The 13,535-nt window shown below is 33.9% G+C and overlaps 1 protein-coding gene across 3 annotated transcripts in view; it reads right to left on the reverse strand.

Moving 5' to 3' along the window:
• Positions 1–13,535, reverse strand: part of LOC118184749 (tyrosine-protein phosphatase non-receptor type 9-like) — a 147,225-nt gene that overhangs the window by 18,744 nt on the left and 114,946 nt on the right. The window lies entirely within an intron of this gene.

Consider the following 13,535-nt stretch of genomic DNA (forward strand, 5'->3'; position numbering starts at 1 on the left):
GGGATCTACACACAGTCCTACGTTACATTCCTTGCACTTGTAATAACTCATTTGCCGTTTTGGAGGATTTTTCCGGGAATGCGAACAAACGAAGCATCGTCGTCTCATTTTCTTATCAGTCTCTTCTGAACAAAGTTTTGGAAAATGTCTTTCAGTTAATCTTTCAGAATCAATATCAGAATTTCAGAATCAATATCTGAAATATTTTGCATCATTTCTGCTATTTCATGCTCTGTTAAACATTTTCGACGCTTCGACATTGCAATGGTAAAAACTGAAAGAATTCACGTCTAACAAGATCTAATTATTTTCTAAAAACTGAACTGCAAACTGAAATACCCAACGCTTTAGCGCAAATAAAACTTCTCTACTTACAGTAAACAACTACCACATGCGAATAAAGTGCGATTTAAAGAGACGTCATAAATCACGCCATTCGGAAACATTTATTTCCCCGTTTGTTTATATAATCAAAAACACGTGTATGTGAGTCATGCTTCTCTCATTTCGAGTAGAAGGTCTAATGTACATGTATCTGAAACCATATGGACATACAGTGCCATCTTGTGGCAGAAATTATAGTTTTTCAAACGTTCTAGGACACTGGCACAAATACGTGACAGTCGGTAGTGAACGGGAAAATGCTCTGGCATGCCTGCGTGTCGGCCAGGAGGTGAGTGTGTTCGTTGCTGGCATGTAGACGCGACAGTCGGCGCGAAGGGGTTAAGGCTAATTTGAGTCCTGAATAAATAAACTCCCACTTATACTTAAGGCTTATGTAGGGCCAGCACTAGATACTGCCTGATACAGTCTCTGTGGGTCCTAAATTCTACTACAAAGTGCCTGCCTAAGTTCTAAAATTTTTGCCGGCCCTAAATTTTGGATCCCAGTGCTTTCCCTAAATTATAAAAAAATATTCAGCTCTTCATTTTGCTGCTCGGTGCTTTTTGAAAATTCCAAAAATTCTGTCTTTCCTAAATTCTGCTGCCGGTGCGGCCATACGAGCTCTGGTGCTAGTTCTGGGTTTAGGTGAATAACATATCAGTTATTCTTAATTCAAACAGCACTAAATGTAATCTTTTGGCCTATGAGTTTCATCAACAAAATCTATTTTTAGCATATGAAAAGAAATTTTTGTTGAATTTTCCCCCGCCAACATTTCTTAGCGCATTTAATTGTAACAATTACCAAGCGTAATGTCAGTATAAAAGCTCGCCATACTCTTGTTATTCAATTACTAATATATATATAGATAAAGTTTAGACATGGTCACATGAGTCATCTCTCAATTTATCACATACTGAGAAACATGAAGTGATGAAAGCAAAATACAGGGTGTTTATAAAGTCCTGGACCCATTTTGGTGTTTAATAACTCATAAAATAATAAAGATAGATTAAAATTAATAACATAAATGGTTAGACAGACTCAAAAAGTTTCATGACCCTTGTCAATGAACTTCCACGTGTGCCCTCTTCGTCGTACGGAGAATATAAAGTCGATATTCAATTTCACGTCAGGTACCAGCAAGCATGTTGGCATCCACAGAGGCTATTGCAATTGTAATTCTGGCTTTTAGGATATTAAATCTCTCTTCCTGTAAATGTTAACCTTTAGAAATCCCCAAAGGAAAAAGTCCAGCGGCGTTATATCAGGTGATCTGTGTGGCCAAGAAATTGGACCTCCTCACCCAATCCATTTTCCTGTAAAATGGTCATTCAAAGAACTACGAAAGATGGTACCCCAATGAGGTGGTGCACCATCTTGTTGCAAAAAGACATGTGGCTGAAGCTCTTCTAGTTGTAGAAATACGAAGTTTTCCAACATGTCTAAGTATACGACAGATGAGAGCGTCTTTTCTGTAAAAAAAAAAAAGGCCCAATGACTCAGTCGTGCATTAGTCTACACCAAACATTAACCTTTGGGGAATCCCTTTGTGCCTCATGGTATTCATGGAGATTTTCAGATCCCCATATGCGCATATTATGGCGATTAACAATGCCAGAAAGATGAAAGGATGCTTTGTCGGAGAACATTATGCGCTTCAGAAATTCAGCATCATCATCTATTCTCCTTAGCATATCTGTTGCAAAGGCCATCCTCCTAGGCCTATTGTCTGGTTCAAAACTTGAACAATTAGAACTTTGTATGCATGCAGTCTTAATTTTTTTCTTAATAACCTTGTACACTGTTGAAATTCGCATACCCAGTTCTCTTGCCGCTGATCTCACAGATCTTCTAGGATTGTGTAAAAATGTCTCTCTGACACGTTCTACATCAAAATCACTTGCGCAGGGATATCCAGAACATTTCTTATCTGCGATACATCCAGTTTCTAGAAAATTCTTTTTCCACTGCAAGATGCTGCTTTTGGATGGAGGATCTTTTTGGTAAATTCTTCTGCAATTTCTCTGTGTTTGCGTTATGGATTTCGTTTCTATGAACCACCATAAAATCTGTGCTTCCTCTTGTGGTGTATGCATTCTCCTTAATATCCGGTCGAATAAAACATCACATACAAAAGTACTAGAACAAACATATCAAAAGTAAAAATAACATTGCAATAGTTGCCAAGAACAAAAGAGATAAAAATGCAATTAATAAGCAGACGATATTTAGACAGTACAGATATTTAGACTGGAAAATGAAATTATCTGAAATTAACCACACATGCGGACGATATTTACAAAAGTAAAGATATTTAAACTTGAAAAGGAAAATATATAAGTTATTCCATCAATAAATGCCATAAGTTTGTTTATATCTTCATTATTTTATGAGTTATTAAACATCAAAATGGGTCCGGGACTTTATAAACACCCTGATTAATAAATAAGGACTTGCCAAGCCGGCGTCGGGGGTATAAAAAACTAGTAGGTGTAAAATCAATAACGTTTCTATATAAAATGTTTCGGTTTGAGATTTATGCTAAAATGATTGTTTCTTCAATAACGAGGTATTTTATTTAGTACTTAAGTGAAATTAAGAATTGGGACTCTACAAGTTTTATTACAAGGGGAAAAATCAAGTGTGGGGGAAAAAAAAAAGTTTGTGGCTTTGAGATCCGGATTTTAGATCATTCCGGATATTGGACATCTGGATTTCGGACTTCGTAGTGTATATGCTTTGTTTTTACTTTGCAGGCAAACATCTAAATTGTTTTGTTTTGTCATAATATCAGACAAAAATACGTTTCTTCAAAATGCTTCATCTGATAGAGCACATAGTTTCCCCTGTTCTGGATAAAAATTTAAAATTTGTCATTGTAAAGTTAAAGTTGTCTTTTATCAAAAGTCTCGTTGATAGTGGCTAGCATATCACACAACTGCACCACAGGCCTGGGGTTCGATTCCCTGGGTAAGGTTGACCTCAGCCTTTCATCCCTTGAGTGGGTCGATAAAATGAGTATCAAGTTCACTTGGGGACTAAACACCGGGAGTCCTACGACAAGCTGACCACTTGTCACGGCATATGCTAATGTACTCTGGGGCCCAAGGTCAAGAAAGCAGATTTCGGGGTACTGCAGGCTGTGGTGCCACTGAGTTTAGTTTAGTTTAGTTCTGTTGATAGCCAGCGAGCCTTATACAGTAGGTCTACGTTTCCTTGTCTAAATTTAGTATCAACCGAAATTCACAATGATGCATTCTATTTACGAAATACAGTTGTCAATCAAAGTAGTTCTATTCAGGGTGTCTTGCAAAATGGTTACTTTTGCACAAAGATTTTGCTGCTGAAAAATTCAGTGAAATGATAAAAAATTTTCAAGTTTTCCCCCTTTTAATAAAGCAACAAATCATTCTTTTTTACCTCTCATTTAGAAGGTGTGCCATCAGTTCAGACACTGACTAAATTACTGACATTTAATCGTAACTGATGGCATATTTCTCCGAAGTTTCCGAAAATCTCAACTCCACAAATTCTTCAATTTAGTGTATGTACCCAGTGCAAGAAGTTCTTCATAACAGTGAAAATCTTTAGTTCCAGCATGAATAAAATACAAAACCTGTGCTGAGTCAGGTTTTATCAATGCTTTCATATAAAACAATTGAAAAATAAACATCTTCATTTAAAATTGAAGTTGCTCTGTTACATTTTCAGTTAATTTATGCTGCTGATCTGCTATAGTACTCCTAGAAAGTGATAATTGTTTGTATTTATCAACTTTTTCTGGATCTAACATACCTACTGCTTCAAAAATACATTCTTTTATTATTCCTAAGTCACTAAATGGTCTGAATCTTCTTCCAAGTATATGTGCTATTAAGTAACAGCAACTGCAGAGCAACTAATTTTCTCTACAAAAGCATCACTAGATGCCTGTTAATGATGCTTTTCATTTTTCAATTTTTGAACTGCAGCTTATTGAGATTCACCTTTTAAATTGAAATATTTATGTTCTTTATGAGTCAAATAGTGTTTATTTGCCTTTACTTTTTTCAAAGTAGTCAAAACTGTATTTCTCAAACACATCATTTTAACTTTCACAGAAGCAAAGAAATAATCTAATTTTCTTCTCTTACAATTTGATGGGGGGGGAGAGAATATCAAATAGTATTTTTAAGAAAGCATATAAATTTAACAGCTAAACATTTAATAAAACCGCATATTAGTAAAACCTCAGAATAAGTAAAACAATAACTAGATTTTCACAATGGCCGATAGCAATAGGAGACGAGACTGTTACAAGCACACACAGATAACTAAAAATGACCACCTCCATAACATACAGGATAACACTGAGGGGTGCAGGGCACAGGGAGAAAAGCAGGTACTGTCTGTCCCTCAGAACAGCCACCGTTACAGTGGATGTTATAGCAAAAAGATTAGTGTTTTTCAAGTATTGGTGAGCCATGGCCAAAAATAAGAAAAGAACAGAAGAATTTCTATTGCTAAATGCTGGTGTTGGCGCATTTTATGCCAACGAATCTCGCCAAATTATCGCCTCCTACGATTGAGGCAACAAACTGAAAAAAGAAATTTAACCGGTCTGACGTGAGCAATTACTTGTAACTGAAGCTCACAATTAAATTGTATTTGCTTCACTGTAAATATTTGTATATGATGTTTTTATAAATAAAATAATTAAAAACGAAGCAGTGAAGCTGGTCCGTCGATAAAAAATAACTTTTAAGAAAAATAAGTTTATTCATCTGGCTCCGTCGACCCTGGAGCCTACTTCAGCGGTATGGATATATTAATGAAAAGCAAAGCATCCCTAAAGGGGAAAATAACTAGATTCGAAACTTTTGTGCAAACTGCAAATAATGATGTGGACTTAGTTGAACTTAAAGTTAAACTAAAAAACATTCAAGCTCTTCAAAAGAAAGTTGATGAACTACGAAGTGCGTGCTACGCACAAAGTGAAATGAAAGATGATGATCTGACCAAAATTGATGATGACTTAAACCAATGTGATGATCGTCTGGAAAAATTGGAGGTAAGAATTGAAATTCTCATTAATTCTTACAATAAGTTAAATTCTGCAAAAGCAGTAAATGTTACTGAAAGTAATATAGATGAAAATTTTCAAATCAAAACTAAAATCCCAGCGTTAGTTTTGCCTGAATTTTCAGGAAAATATGAAGAATTTAGTTCATTTAAAACTCAATTTGATGATTTAATTACAAATAATGTTCAGCTAAGTCATTCACAGAAATTATATTATCTAAGATCTTGTCTTACTAATGATGCTAAGCATTTAGGTAGTAACTTTGATAATTTTGAATCTTTGTACAATGCTTTAGAATCTCGCTATGATAATGAACGTCTGATTGTTGACATTCATGTGCAGAATATTTTAAATTTTGAAAAGATTCAATCCGAAAATGCGAAAGATATCAGAAGTATGATTGATTGTATACAAAAGAATTTACGCGCTTTGAAAGTATTAAAATATGAACAGAACAAGTTATGTGATGTTTTTCTAATAAATATTCTTCTTCAAAAACTAGATAAAGAATCTAGAAAAAATTTTGAATTATCTCACAAATCGAAAGTAGTTCCAACATTTGACGAGTTTATTAGATTTTTGGAACAGCGTGAATCAGTTTTGTTATCTATAAATAGAAATATTACACCCGGAAGTAAAGTTAATATAAACAAGAATTCCACTCCTTCCCATAATTGACAAATGAAAATAAAAATAAAAACTGTGTTGTGTGTAGGAGCTTTCATCCTATTTTCCTTTGCGATACATTCTTAAAGTTAAGTGTTCATGAAAGATTAAAATTAATTCGTTCACATAAACTCTGCGAATTATGTCTAAAGCAAAATCATAAGAAAAGTCAGTTACTCTCGAAATTTAAATGCGCTTGCGGGGAAAAACACAATAAATTAATATGCATGGATAATGAAGGTCATTCGAAGACTCCTTGTCGCTCGGTGACGCCACTTAGACAAAACAAAAGTGAGCTCGATGCCGCCGCTGGAAAAGGTGACTCAGAATTGAAAGCGTTGAGTGTTTTAAGTAACAAGAATAAACAAAAAAGAAAAAGTGTACTTTTTTCGACTGCAGAGATTTATGTCCGTGACGCCAATAATCGAAGAATAAAAATCTGTGCGATTTTAGACAGCGCATCTAATATATGTGTTCTTACAGATAAAATAAGTGAATGCTTAGGAATAAAAAGGGAGAAAATTAAAATGCCTGTTACAGGTCTTAATGGATCAATTTAAAATATTAAATGGAAAGTGAATACATTTATTTCAAATGAAGAATGTACCTTTAATGAACCAGTTGAATTCTTGATTGTAAATAAGATAACAGGACTAACTCCGTGTACTATGTTAGATATTTCGAAAGTAGAAATTCCACAATTTTTAAATTTAGCTGATAAATCATTTTATGAAGCTTCAGAGGTACATGCCCTTATAAGTGCTGATTTAATTTTTAAGGTTTTGAAAAATAATACGTATAAAATAAATGATGATTTATTGTTTAAAGAGTCTGAATTCAGATGGATCGCATGCAGGAAGCTTAACGAAATACAACCTTCTTATCAGAGACATTGTTTTCTTGTGCAAAATGACTCTCTTCAAAATACTTTAAAACTTTTCTTTGATTTAGAGGGACTTGGTATTCGTGATGATCCAGTTTTGCATGAAAAGGATCAGGCAATGGAAATTTTTAATGACACCGTTGAATTTAAAAATGGACGTTATGTAGTACAACTACCTTTTAGGAAACATTATGAAGAATTATCTGATAATTATTCCTTGGCGCGGCAGCGTTTTCAGAATTTGTGGAGGAGATTTAGTCATGATCCTGAGTTACATCAACAATACCGTGAATTATTTGTGATTATGTAAAAGAAGGCATAATCAGCATCGTAAATGCTGATACAAAAGAAAATGCTTTAAATAGGCCTATATATTATTTGCCTCATCAGGCAGTGCGGAAAGAAAGTAGTTTAACGTCGAAAACTAGGATCGTCTTTGATGCGGGTAATCATCAAAATAATGAACTTTCTTTAAATGACTGCTTGTGACCAACTTAAATCCAAATCTTTTGGATTTACTAATTAATTTCAGATTGAACAAAATTGCATTTTGTTCAGATGTTAAACAAGCTTTTCTGCAGATGTGCCTCTCTGATGAACATAAGGATGCAGTTCGTTTTCTTTGGAGTAGTGATGATCCAAGTGTTGATAAAAGGCCCAATTTACAGATTTACCGTTTCAATCGACTAAATTTCGAGGTCAGTTCGAGCCCATTCCTGTTAGCAGCTACTATTAGACATCATATTAAAAAATACAAGGAAGATTTTCCCGAAACAGTTGAAATTTTAGACCAGTGTTTTTATGTAGATGATCTCATTTCTGGAAGCGAGGATTTTGAAGAAGCACTTGAAGTATCTAAAAATGCCAAGAAAATTATGGAAGAGGCTGGAATGGTCCTCAGGAAGTGGATTAGCAATAATGCTGAATTAATGGAGCAATGGAAGAATGAAGAATTCGATACCTATCCTGCAGACGCTACTCTCAGCTTGGGCGCACACCAAACTAAAATCTTGGGACTTTCTTGGAAGACGCACAAAGATTATTTAACTATGGATACTAAAAATCTTTTGGAATTTCTTTCTAGGGACAAAAATACGAAGCGCTTCTTACTTCAAGCAATAGGGAAGATATTTGATCCTTTAGGATTAATTTCGCCTTTCACCATTCGAGTTAAATGCCTCATCCAAGATCTCTGGAATGAAAAAATTCAGTGGGATGAACCTTTACCAAAGGAAATTGAAAAGGAATGGAAGAAGTGGTGTGCTGAACTTCATCACTTAGAAAATTTGAAAATACCTAGGTTGGTCAATGATTCTGTATCAAAGGAAGATACTGTTGAAATACACAGTTTTTGCGACGCAAGTAAAAAGGCATATGGCGCTGCCATATATTTGAAGGTAAAGACACTCAGTGAAATATCGGTGAAACTCCTAACTTCAAAAAGTCGTGTGGCTCCATTAAATGGTGTAACCTTACCAAGATTAGAACTATTGGGTGCTCTAGTTGGAGCTCGTCTTAGTTCTAAGGTAAAAAGAATCGTGAATCTGAAAAGATCTTCTGTTGAATACCATTGGACAGATTCCAAGATTGCACTTTTTTGGATAAAGGGTGCAAAAACCCGATGGAAGCAATTTGTGGCAAATGGAGTGAACGAAATCACCAGCTTGACAGATCCCAACTCTTGGCATCACTGTGCAGGTAAAGAAAATCCTGCCAATCTTCTCTCACGTGGAATGAATGCTGATTCCTTGGTGACAGATTCTAGATGGTGGACAGGTCCAGAATTCTTGATGCAGCCTGACAGTTTCAAGAACTTGCAACCATTTATTCCTGAGATTGAAACCATCGAACAAGTCGAAAAAGAAACTTTGCGGCAAGAAAGGAAAATTCCTTTTGAAGATGAGACTTGTAAAGAGACAGCCCTGCTAAATGACAGCTCTCAACATTTTATTGTGGACGACCTCTTAGAACTTTCAAACAATTATTATAAAATTAACCATGTTTTGTCTTATATTTTCAGGTTTATTTTCAATTGCAGGGATAAGGTAAAAAAACACAGGACCACTGTCAGTGGAGGAGGTAAGAGAAGCTGAAGAAGTGTTGATTAAGCATGAACAACAAGTTCTCCTTGAAGGAAAGAAACTGCCAAGTAATATTTCGAATTTATTTCCGTTTTTTGATGACAAAGGAATAGTACGTGTAGGAGGAAGGCTGAAGAATGCTTCAGTGCCATATTCTCAAAGACATCCTCCTATTTTACCTAAGGGTTCAAGATTAAGTAAAATTTATTTTGAAAGTTTACACAGGAAATTATTTCATGTTGGACCACAAGGTCTGCTAAATGCAGTGCGCTTGAAATTTTGGCCTTTAGGTGGCCGTAGTCTCGCACGTAAAACAGTACATCAATGTGTAACGTGCTTTAAATGTAAGCCCACTCTTTCTCCACAAATTATGGGTAATTTGCCTAGTGAAAGAGTTAATGTTTCAGCTCCATTTTCTATTACAGGTATTGATTTATGTGGCCCTTATTTAGTGAAATTTAAAAATCAACGTAAAGGTATTCTGAATAAATTGTATATTTGTATTTTTATATGTTTCGCAACAAAAGCCATCCATCCTGAGACATTAACAGATTTGACTTACGATGCTTTAATTGCAACACTTAAACGTTTTACAAGTAGACGTGGCAAATGTTTCAAAATTTATACCGACAATGCTACTAACTTTGTTGGAGCGAATTCAAAATTGAAAAAATTTTATAAGCTCATTAATTTCCCAGACAAAGAATTAGCTAATTATTTTTCGCAAGAAAATATAGATTGGAATTTTATTTTACCCAAATCGCCTCACTTCGGTGGACTTTGGGAAGCTGGGATAAAATCGGTGAAGTACCATCTTAAACGTACAATTGGCAATTTTCATTTCACTTACGAAGAATTCGAAACGATTGTCATTCAGATAGAAGGAATATTAAATTCGCGACCGCTTACTCCTCTTTCTAGTGATTCAGAAAGTTTCGAAGTTCTGACGCCAGGTCGTTTCTTGATAGGGCGACCTATAACAGCAATTTCTGAGCCGTTTTTAACGGATTTAAAGGAAAACCGCTTAAGTCGTTGGCAAAAAACTACAAAAACTACAACAGGATTAAAACAGGAAGTAAGGATTATATTAGAAAAGTTACTGCTTTGCTACTTTTAGAACGAAGAAGGAAGCATACTCAAATTTCCCTATTGTTAATTTATTATAAGAAAGGTAGACATTTTATATTTTACACACACACACACATATATATAGAGACACATTTGGTAATGTCGACAGCAATAAAAAAGGAGGTGTGCAACAATATGTTATAGCAGTCCTAGATATAAAATTTAACAATCTACGACTAATTGTTTTGAATGCAAGGTGCATAAATGCATACACAGGTATGTACAGATGTCCCCCCCCCAAAAAAAACTTCCATTTTAGTATCTATTCTTGCGGGGAGGGAGTTCTTCATTCTATACACATGCACAAAAAAAAAATCAAATGATTAAGAACTATGGAATTATATAACAATAAGTAAAACGGCAATTAAGATCTATGGAATTATAAAACAGTTAGAGTCCTGAAGGGTTAACTGAATTCTGAAAACAAGGTATAATATGTACAAATCAATTTTTTTTTAATAGACTACTTGAACAGTGTTTTTCATTTCTATGAAGTTTTCCAACTTTAGTACAGCAATTTGGTTTAAGATGCACACAAAAATATATCTAGGCAGCCATATTATTGATTACACGGATTTATTCTAATAAATGACTGTGTTTATTCAACACTGAGATGTTTTATTTAGTGAGGTGAATTACAAATCCCTTCACCTGCTTTTATTAAGAAAAAATATCTACTGTGCATGCGTGAAGCATTAAGCATATCGTAGTTGCGAAAAGTGAAATATGAAAAACTCATTTTTGCGAGGAAATTTTTTTAGGAAGTTTTCATGTTGTACAAAGATGCCATTTCAAACAAACTCCAAACTGACTTAAATTTCTTTTATAATGCATGACATACTGAACTATTTGCAATACAATTTTGATGTAAAAATACAGTACAAAGTCCAAAATTCGGATTCGTCAGGTCCTCAGCAATTCTGGATATTAGATTGTCAGTTTAAATCTAGTAAGATGGCATGTAGAAATTATAAAATTAAAAATATGAAATCGTGATTTATGAAATAATGACGTATTTATGATCTAAAGGGTATCAAAATTTACAAAAAAAGCTTAATATTTATTTGTTTACCTTATTAAACATTTCTTTCAATGTAAGTTGTTTAAGTAGCTTCGTTTTTTGTGCTAATACTTTCTCTTTAATTCTGTAGACAGACATAATTTCTTGTTCAGTTGTTGAAGTCCTGTAGCTGCTGTTTCGAGAATTCCGACTAACTTGTCAATCAAAATTTTCTCGTTTTCAGTAACATCTATGTCACTTTCTTCATTATTGCCAGCGATATTTTCTGCATCTAGAACCACACTACAGATTTCACCATTCATTAATTGATTAATGATTGTGAAGCATTGTCATCCCAATGAAAAACTTCTTTTATATCATCTTCATTTATTACCGCTTCTCCACATTTCTTTACAAAACCTATTAATTGAGAAACTTCACCTTTGATTTGCGATATCCAAAGACCTTTAAAATTAGTGGCTATCATCATCAAATTTAGCTATCTTTCACTATACATATTTGGCTATGCATCATGAGCTTGGCGACTAATGAAAAGTTGTTCCGTTAAATTTTATCTTGCTTCCATGGTGCATGAAACAACCAAGCCTGAATTGTATTAGTTCAGTTATTTATTACAGTTATGTCTATTTCTTGCACATGCTTAAGGCTTATCAGAATTCTGAATAAATAAATTCCCACATATACTTAAGCCTTATTGAGAGCTGGCGCTAGATATATAACTGCCTGATGTAGCCTCTGTGGGTCCTACACTCTGTGACTGGGAGCGGCCATATGAACCCTGGTGCCGGTTCTGGGTTTATGTGAATAACAAATCAGTTATTCTTAAATCAAATAGCCCTGAATATGGTTTGGATCTATGAGTATCATCAACAAAATCTATTTTTAGTATATAAAAAAAATTTTGGGTAAATTTTCCTCATCAACATATTTTAGCGCCTTTAACTTAAATCTGTAATCATCACAAAGCATAATGTCAACATAAAAGGTTACCATACTCCTTTATTATTCAATTACTAACATTTAAAAAAAAAAAATGCTTAGTCATCGCTACATGAGTCATTACTCAAGTTGTCATGTTTTGATAAACATGCGGTGATGAAAGGAAAGTACAATAAATAATGATTCACCAAACAACGTATCTATGTGGAATGTTTCGGTTTGAGATGTGTGCCAAGATGCGCAGCAACGGAGCCAAATTTGATCATACAAATTTATGTTAAAATGATTGTTTCTTCAATAACAAGGTAATTTATTCAGTGTCGAAGGGAAATTAAGAATCGGGACTCACCAGATGTTTTATGTGCGAAGGGGGGGTATCAAATGTGATGCGTAAAGCCTACGAGAAAACGTTATTGGTTGTTTTGAGATCCGGATTTTAGATCATTCAGGATAACGGACGTCCGGATTTTGGACTTTGTACTGTATTAGTATTTAATTATACATTGTAAATATGATGCTCTTAGACTAATTTTATTTTATAATTTCCTTACACTTTTATACTGAGAAAATGTCGGATAGGAAGCAAAAACTTTTATTTATTAAAGTTTTTTTAAATATGCTAAAAATTTAATTAATAATTTGCATAAATATTATTTATCTGGGTAAACTTAGTAACGTGCCATATAATGACATAAATTTATAACAAATATTAACTGATTAAACTTTGGTTGACTCAGCATATAAAAATCTACGAATGCCTGCAGTAGAATAAGACAACTGACAAAATGGAATTTAATAAGATAAAAGTCAATAAAATGTAATAGGAATAAAATATAGCTCAGATGAAATAACATTTAACAGGAAAAAAGTATTTTGAAAATCACTAAGGCTAGAGGAACAGAATTTTGCACAGTTAAAGTTTTATTTATTCAATAAATTTCATCTATTGCTGGGAAACACTTTACTTATAAAAAGCTAAAAATTAAAAACCGGGAGATTCAGCTATCTATTAAAAGACCGGAAGGTGTGATAAAAATCGAGAGAGTTGGCAGCTATGGCATGTGCTAAAGCAAGACACTACTCTCAGAATCTAATTCTTTCTAACTTTCCACAAAACATTTCTTTAAAAAAAAACTGGTGGTCCAGACTTTGGACTTCATACTAATGTCTGGAGTGGGAAAACTAAAATAATTAAAGAAAAATACACATTTCCCCCTCAAAAAGTTTATACACTTATTAAAATTAGAAAGTTTCTCAGTTTTAAGAATAAAATAATAATCTTAAACAACATGCAAATAAAATATGCTGTGAACATACTCCGAATACATACAAATATTTACGTACATTTTCCTACATATTACAATTACA

Source organism: Stegodyphus dumicola, chromosome 2, assembly GCF_044657685.1.
Source record: "Stegodyphus dumicola isolate Sdum_Otavi_A_Nest chromosome 2, ASM4465768v1".
NCBI lineage: Eukaryota > Metazoa > Arthropoda > Arachnida > Araneae > Eresidae > Stegodyphus > Stegodyphus dumicola.